Below are 8,306 nucleotides of genomic sequence, written 5' to 3'. Positions count from 1 at the left end.
GCTCATTCATCTCTTGGGAGATGTAAGCTGTCTGCTTGAAGGCATGGTTTGTGAGCAAAATCTCTCATAGATCTTTGAGGAGGTGGGAAATGAAGCTGAATTAAAACTTTTGTTGTTCCCCTCCTGCCTTTCTTTTGACTACAAACACTGTACCATCTTAAGAGTTAGGACACAGCTCTTTGGGAACTGGCATTGGGTAGGGCAGCTACTAAGGCTGCCTTTCCAACTCCCTCCTCCCAAAGGAAGGGTATGAAAGCTGCAGGAATGCATGGGACGGTGGAAAGCACAGCAGCACTTCATATAATCAATGCTGAAAATTTCCTTAACATCCTTGTGGGCTCAGTGTTCCTTGTGCAGATAAGCCATTTGTACTGAGATGTCTGAGTGGACCTGGGTGCAGATAAAGACCACAGCCTCAATTAGCCAAGAAAGACTGAGGTATTTGCTGTCAGCAAGAAGCTCATCCTGGCAATGTGACAGGTTATGAACAACAAATGACACCCTGAGATCCAATAAATAGCTGTGCAGGTTCCAAATTTATTTCAGTTGTTGATCAAAACAAGACACAGAAATCACACTGCAATTTGTAGATGAGATCCATCTTGTTTGTACACGCATGTTATATCCATGCAGCATCTCATCATCCTCTGCTTAAGAACTTTATCTCTCTTACTCACCCTTGGACTGGGCTCTGAATATTTCACTATTCTCCTTTTACATTTGAGATTATTGAAGCTGATGGATATTTCATAGTAAATAGCTACTTTCAGGCTCACATTGTTTAGCATTTCAGCAAAATCTTTACACAAGCTGAGAAATGCTTCAGAAAGACTCACAGTGAATACCAAAGATTATTTTCACTCACAGATGTTGCTTCAGTGGAGAGCGTAGTAAATTTTGCTTTGTAATACATGCTTCAGTTACCCTTTCTCTAAGAGACAGTCCAAATGAAATAACTTCATTTACAATAGAAAACAAAAATGTTATGTTTGGTCCTTCAGCTGGAATTAATTTCTGTTGGTTGAGTAATGTGTATGTAGTGTTTAACTTATCTGTTGTGTGTGTTTCAGATCTTGTTTGATGCCTGAGAAACTTTTAATTCTTCCTTGTCTTTCTGACCCAACCTAATCTCTGTGTGGAAACACAGCTAAAAATTCAGAGTGTGGTCACAGAAGATTTTAATACATATTATGCTAATGGCACATGTACAACAAGAGGTGGGTGCTTCCAGCCTTTTAGCAAATGAAACCTCTACAACCACACAGGAAATTATATGCCAAATTTGCAAGGTGAGTGCATGCCTGTTTTTGAAAAACATTCTTAGCTTTCCTTTTTTTACAGGCTGGTATTTGCCATATGTACAAAAGACTTGAATACTCCAGTCAGGAAGATCAAAACATTCTGTGGGACTGACTGTTTCTTGGCAACAGGATGAAATGTCCTACATGCCTGGCACACCACTGTGAGGTGTTCCACCCCGTGCAGAGTGGCCAGCGTAATTGTGACATTATTATTATTGTGTGTAATTGGGAGTGGTTGTGAAAAGACTTCCATGGTCAGAGTGGTATTACCTTTCCTGCATGTAGTTTAGAGATTGGCTCCAGAGATAGGATCTACCTAGACTGGGAAGCAAAGCCTAATTTGTATTCAGAGGAGTGGTGCTTGAGCTCTAATCTCATACTCCCCAAGAGTTTTATAATGTGGGATTTTTTGAATTTTCTGCTTAAGGCATCAAGGATATGGTGTCAGACAGTCTTTCTGAAGGGAAAAAAAGGAAAGGTTGTTTTCTGTTTCTTTTTCCCAGAGGCACTTAGTGTTGTATGTTTTTGTTCTGGACTTGCCTTCTAGTTCTCTGCAAATGTATCTCCCCATCTTTTCTCTGCTTCCTGGCTAGAGGAAACATGTGAGGTGGATCCGACAAGGTAGTCAAACTGAGCCCAAATGAAGTATTTTGCTTTATTTTTGTACCAGTTTTATTTGTTGATTTGTTATTTTTTTTTCTTTCTCTCTCCTCTCTTCCCACATGGTTCTGATACATCCATAAATTGGCCCAAACTCCTTCAGCAGTGCTTTTTTCTGGCTCTGTGGGTTCCTGTTTCATGCCAATGACACTTGGTGGAGCCTGGCTGCCAGACCAAATGGTTTGTAGCTGCCCTGCTGACAGTGTTGCCAGCATCGCTGCCTGTAGGAGTGCACTGCCAGCACAGCCTCTCCATGCCCTGCTGTACAGTCAAATGTGGAGCTCTGCCTTTTGAGTAGCAGAATTAGAAAAGGAGTGGACTGAGGTAGGAAATGTTTGCATACAGCTCTGGCAGTCAATGATTCTATTCAGTCAATTTTATTGCCCCAACACCCTTATAAATGCAAGCAGAGTTTCTATTCTGTTTCTGCTCTGTTAGCAAGCAACAGTTTGAGAGGGCTAGATCTGTGCTTGTAACATAAACTCAGTAATATCTTCCAGAATATGGGCAGATATCACAAAAATTTGGTTTAATGTACTGAAAATACAGATAAACTGATTGCTCTGGTGCTCTTGGAACAGAAATTTAAGTTTTTCTCTAAGATTATGAATGCCTGTGAAAGAGTATTGTGGCTTGCTGCTTCCATTGTCACTGCTTGGAGTACAGTGCAAGGCTAGCAGAGAATGGACTGATATAAACCTACTGATCTTGTGTCCAAATATCCTTGCCTTGTTCATGTCCCCAAGGATGTATAGGGAATGTATGATTTTAAAAATGTATTAATATGGCAAGTGGTGAATACCAGACCCAATGATTAATTAGTCAGCCTTCTCCATCTGCTTAACCATTCACTGGATGACAACATTGGGTGCTCAGGACAAGCAAGTATCTAAAGAGTGTACCAGATTAGAAAAGTCAGACTTCTGGTCTCCAGGAGTCTGAAACAGAAAGGGATGCAGTAGAGCTGCTGTTTCTGCTCTACAGAGGTGTTGAAGCAGCTGTTTCTCTGTGTAGCTACACGCAAGATTTGTTTTTCTGCGTTCAGCACTCTTCTTGGTAATATTCTGATTCTTGAACTCCCAAACAGATCAGGTTATTCAGCTTCTTTAATAGTATTCATATACTTGGGTATATACTGAACTTTAAATGAGGCAAAGATAGCAGCAGTAGGCATCTCTCACACTGTCCTGCTCTGACTTCCTTTTCCATCTTCTTACCTTTATCTCTTTCAAAAGCTTGTGAAAACGTCAGAGACAGCCAGGTCCTTCTCACAGCAGGAAACCTCTCAGACTTGGAACAGAATTCTTAACCCAGTTCTTGTTTTTCTAAATATGGCCTATTTCAAGGCTCATTTCACAGCAAGGTGTGCTGAAAACAGAGCTCTTCCTTTTTTGTTCATTGGTGACTGCACTTTTTTTCATGTTTCTTCAGACCCTTTTGTGCCATCCTGATTACTCTGTTTTGCTCTCAGAAGTTCTCCTGTATTTTTCCCCTCTCTACTTTCAGGTGCTTTGACAAGATAGGATCAGAATTGCTAAGTGGATCATGGGACAAATATTGCAAAAAGAAGAGCTGCACAGCCTGGGATTTGACATTGTGTCCTCTGCTCTGTCAAATGCCCTTCACCCTGCCTGTACCGTTTTTAACCCATGGAAACTGAATGTTTGGGAGTCACAATGAATAATGTCTGTTCTGTATTTACCAAGCACTTCTGGCTGTTGTAAGGTCCAGCAGTGCTAAAAGGTAGGTGCTGGTTCTGGGGGGGCAGAACTCATGAGTTTGATTTGGGAATGAAATAGGACATATGCTCTTATGGAACAAGTAAATCACAGTATTAGGCACTCCAGCATGCTGAATTCAGTGATACCTTCACTGAAATATTAAGAGGAGGAGCATGTTTGCCACTTTTGCCTCCTATGTAGCTTACAAAAATGGAAGAATAAGTAAATAAAACAACTTCTTACCCTTAGAGTCTCCTATATAGCCCAAGTTCAATGCACTCACAGGAGCAGTAGGAAACTGGGGTTTCTGTGCTTTCCATGGAAAAAAAATACTATGCTGAGAAAGTCTCCAGAGTTAAGCTTAATTTGTAGAACATCTGTAATGTCATCTAGCTTCAGGGAGGTTTCTAAAACCACAAGTAGCATTAAGTGCCTGGGCCAGACAGCAGGCTCAGAGCAAAAGGTCTCTGATTCTGCTCACTCACACGCTGCAGCTCCTGGTGCAGGGAGTCCCCAATCCAAGGGTAATAATTTCCATTTAATAGTCCTTAACTTTTCTTCTCTACAACTAATTACATTTTGACTCTATTTAGAATTCCGGTCTTCACAGCCTCCTGCAACACATGGTTCTATAACTTAAGTAAGCTCAGTTTTACACCTGTAGTTATAGAATCACAGAATGGTTTGAGTTGAAAGGGACCTTAGAGATCACCTCATTCCAACCCTCTGCCATGGGCATTTTGATAATTATTTTTTATATCCCTTTGTTCTGACATTATGAGGATCTGACTAATATTTCTTCTTCATCTACTCATTATTTTATAGCATGTCTACCATACTCCCACCTGTGATTCTTTCTTTTACCACCTCAAAAATCCTCATAATGCCATACCTTTGATCAAATTTTCCACATTTTTTTCTCTATTTATGTTGCATCTCTTTTGAAACAGGAGATCAGAACTCCATATAGGAATCAAGACACAGAGTTGTCCTTAATAAACACAGTAACATTTAGTATTTTCTTTGCCATCTCTTTCTGTCTAGTAAGTTCAATAGTCCCAGTGATTTTTTGCCATCACAGATACAAAAAGGATATTTTCAGAGAACTATCTTCAGCGGCTTCAAAATCTCTTCCTTAGTAATGACAGGTGATTTCAAGCCTACCATCATATTCAGGTAGTTAGGTCTGTTTATTCCTCATTCAGGTTCCTTTGTCTTTAACCACATAGATTGTCTTTAATCGCATAGAATGTGATTTTATCTATACTGTTTCAAAAGGAATTTCATCAGTGTTGTTAAATATCATGACAGCGTCTGAAATCTGCCTTCTCCATAAGTCTGCTTTACTCCTTTGAAGTATATTAATATATTTCCTAACTTGCTGAATTGCCAAAAATGCAGATCCTTTTAAGACCGTGCTTGCCTTTTAAATTTTTAACCTACAAGAGGCAACTGAGGGCTGGTGAAAAGCCAGTTTTGTAAACAGTGAGTTGCTGCTCAAAAGCAGGTAGAACACCATCATACTTTCAAACCCACCTGTCTTTTCAAAACATTAGGTGTCTTCTGAGCACATGTAAGGATAAAATCTGTTTGTTACTGTATAAATCCGATTGTGATCCCGTTTTTTAAATTTTAAATACCATTGGGTATGTATCTAATGGTACATCCTTGGCTATCCATCAAAATTTTGTCCTGAAACCTGAAGCATTTGGATCTTCATCAGGAGTTGTAAGCAGCCTTGTATGAAGAGATAAACTACTGAATTTATCAGAGCTGATATTTTTATTTTGAAATTGGCAGTGGAGAAAGGTTGATGTAGCCAATGAGTAACATGTGCTCTCTTAACATCTGGTTTTGCTTTTCCTACCAGATACAACATTTAGCCCTAATTTTGAGTTCAGCAGTTACTCTTCTTTTTTTTTTTAACTCTAAAACAGAAAACATGCCACATCCAAAGACAAATTTTAAAAGTATTTACTTTAATGTAAATGAATAATTAAATGCGCTTGCATTTTTTTTTAAATTTTTAATTTTTTTAAAGAACTTTTCTGTAATTCAGATTCAGTCACTGAATAATTGAGGTTGGAAAGAACTTTCATATGAATGAAGATTGCTATGCCCATTCTCTATTTTTAATGAGTGGGAAAAAAATTCACTCATTGGAGGTTAATGCTCCTTGCAGATTGAACATATCCAAATGCAGAAAGACTGAAATAAAAACCAACCTGTGCTCCTTAAAGGGCATGCTACATTGTGAATGCATTTTTCCTGGCTACAAGAAAGAAGACTAAATTTAGGCGCCACATCTAATCAAGAAATTTTATTGAGTATCTAAAGCCGTATTATCCTAGAGAGTTCAGATGGGGAAAGAAGTGTCAGTTGCTACATGCTACATATCTGCTCCTTTACCTCTACTTCAGAAATCTAAAATTCAAATGCTTCTTCCTATCCTATTCCTTGCTCCTTTTTGTTTAAGAGTAGGAAAACACAAAGCTGGTGATCAGCCACATTCCACTAAGACAACATGGAATTGCAAATATCACGTATCAATTGATAACTAAAGAATTTGCTGATGCTATATAGAGCATTAATGTTCAAAGAAAAAAATCTGTGAATCAACATGCTCATAATTCCCTAATTGTTTATTCAAGGGTTTTAGTTCCCTCACAATGTAAATGAGACTGAAAAGAGGAACCTAGAAATGTAACACGATTTTAGCATAAAGCAGAACCAGCCTATTTGTGAGCAGAATAGTTAAAGACTGAAATGTCTCCTCTGTTTTCAAATATATGAAAAATGTGTTGAGAAGTGCCTTTGGAACATTTTGGGCTGCTTCAGGAAAATCTTTCTATGTAAAGTTGGAGTGATTTTCTTGAGTATGAAGATAAAAATTTTCTATTTTTTTTGCTGTTATGCATCTGCTCTAATTACTGCTGCTACATTGTATATTAAAGGTCTTATTCAAAATGTAGTCAATGTGTGACATCTCACTAAACTTCGGAACTAAACTGTTGAGCCAACTCCAGAAAAACATTATGTTTTGTGTAATAATATTTCAAAGAAAATTCTTTTAAGAACAATACTTGCCAATACACTCCTTCCTCTTACTAATTGCTTTAGAATAAAAAACTAACACCTTTGTTAATATGTTATTAAATTAAAATTTAAACCTTCAGTTTCATCTGCAAGGGAATGGTAATTAAAGGGAAAGTAAAGCAAATTTAGAGGGAACCTTTATAATTTCCTTATTTTTACACTGCTTCTCTTCATTTCTCTTCTCAGCCTGGGATTTTTTGAAGAAAATGAGGCTATGTGCCCATCTCCCATTTACAAGCATGACATTAAGTGAGGATTAAACTTTAAACCTTCTGGCAGCCCACTGAAATGACTAGCCTTAGATGGAAAAACACCCAGAAATTCTCATCAAACATATGATCCTAAGCAAACTGATGCCAGATACTGTTCTCATTAGGAAAAATAAAAGCCAGAAGTGTTCCAAGTGGACAAATATTTGCTTACTCCCAGTGCCAACAGAGCAGTGATGGTCAGGATGTGCAGAGCACAGGGACATGGTTCTGCTGGCTGCTGCCTGGGAAGCTCCTTCATGAGTGTCACAACAGCTGGATCGAGCAATGGGAAGCACAGCACATGGTCACATTTTGAAGGGAATCTCACAGCTGCCAAACTCTGTCTTCTGCTACAAACAATACAGCCACATTCATGCTCCAGATACAACATCTTTATTTCATTGCAAAAATGGTGTCTGGCTGCAGAGCTTGGCTTAGAAAAGAAAGGAACTGAAGGGTTTTCAGTTTAACTTCCCTCCTGCATGTAGGGTGCACTCCGGCTCATCGGATTTTGTTATCTGCAGTGTAGAAATTTAACTCAGAGCTGTTAACCCCAGGCTCCCTTTAGATACAATGAAGGGCTATAGACACTTTTGAGCTGTTATTCATCCAGTCTATTTTAGCCAGCACCTTCAGTGACAGATAAATTATGGCCCTGATCTACTTATTTTTCTGAATTGGCAGTAAAGGGAGCCTGGAGTAAAAAGCTCAGATGTATATTTCTTATGCATGTATCGCACTCTCTCCAGTGTCCTAACTGAACTCCCTAAGGCCTTCTTTCTACAAAGAGAACTGGCTAAAATCTTTTGTGACAGTGATGTCCATCTAATTTCACAAACCAGTTTCTGTTAAAGGAAGTAACTTTTTTATTGTTTGAGATTAAAAGTGAGCCTCTTGAGGTATTTTTATACACTTAATTGCAATCTAAAGGATGTGGTTGCATATAGAAACAAAGAACCTTTTCCAAGAAAAGCCTTACCATGAGGTTTCTTGTGCTTTTTTTTTTTTTTTTTTAAAACATTAAGGAAGAGTTTAAACAGAATCATTCAATCAAAATTCAGAGTTCTCCCCAAAGTTTTCATGTTTAGCATTTGTATTCTGACTAACTCTGAGAACATATTTTATGACTTAGTGAAATGTGGAAGCTTGCTTTTGGCTAGATTTCTTGTTTTCAATTTAAAGGTTAGCTGGAAGACTTGGAAGAACAATTTAGTCATCCCACAAAGGAAAAAAAAAAGTGACTGTGATTGGAATGGGTCCAGGATGTTTAAGAGATT

At 38.3% G+C, this 8,306-nt stretch overlaps 1 long non-coding RNA gene across 2 annotated transcripts; it reads left to right on the top strand.

The window, feature by feature from the left end:
- Positions 1–1,577: 1,577 nt before the first annotated feature.
- On the top strand, positions 1,578–7,181 carry LOC128785709 (uncharacterized). 2 transcript variants are annotated; one of them, XR_008429998.1, is made up of 5 exons: positions 1,578–1,700; positions 1,849–1,922; positions 2,065–2,285; positions 3,468–3,704; positions 6,965–7,181. It is a non-coding gene; the product is annotated as an uncharacterized LOC128785709 (long non-coding RNA). The 2 variants fall into 2 exon arrangements; XR_008429997.1 differs by having other exon boundaries at positions 1,578–1,922.
- Positions 7,182–8,306: the final 1,125 nt, after the last annotated feature.

This window comes from Vidua chalybeata, chromosome 3 (genome assembly GCF_026979565.1).
Source record: "Vidua chalybeata isolate OUT-0048 chromosome 3, bVidCha1 merged haplotype, whole genome shotgun sequence".
Lineage (NCBI taxonomy): Eukaryota > Metazoa > Chordata > Aves > Passeriformes > Viduidae > Vidua > Vidua chalybeata.
Note: the sequence above shows the minus strand (reverse complement) of the source record. Positions and strands in the feature narration are given on the sequence as shown.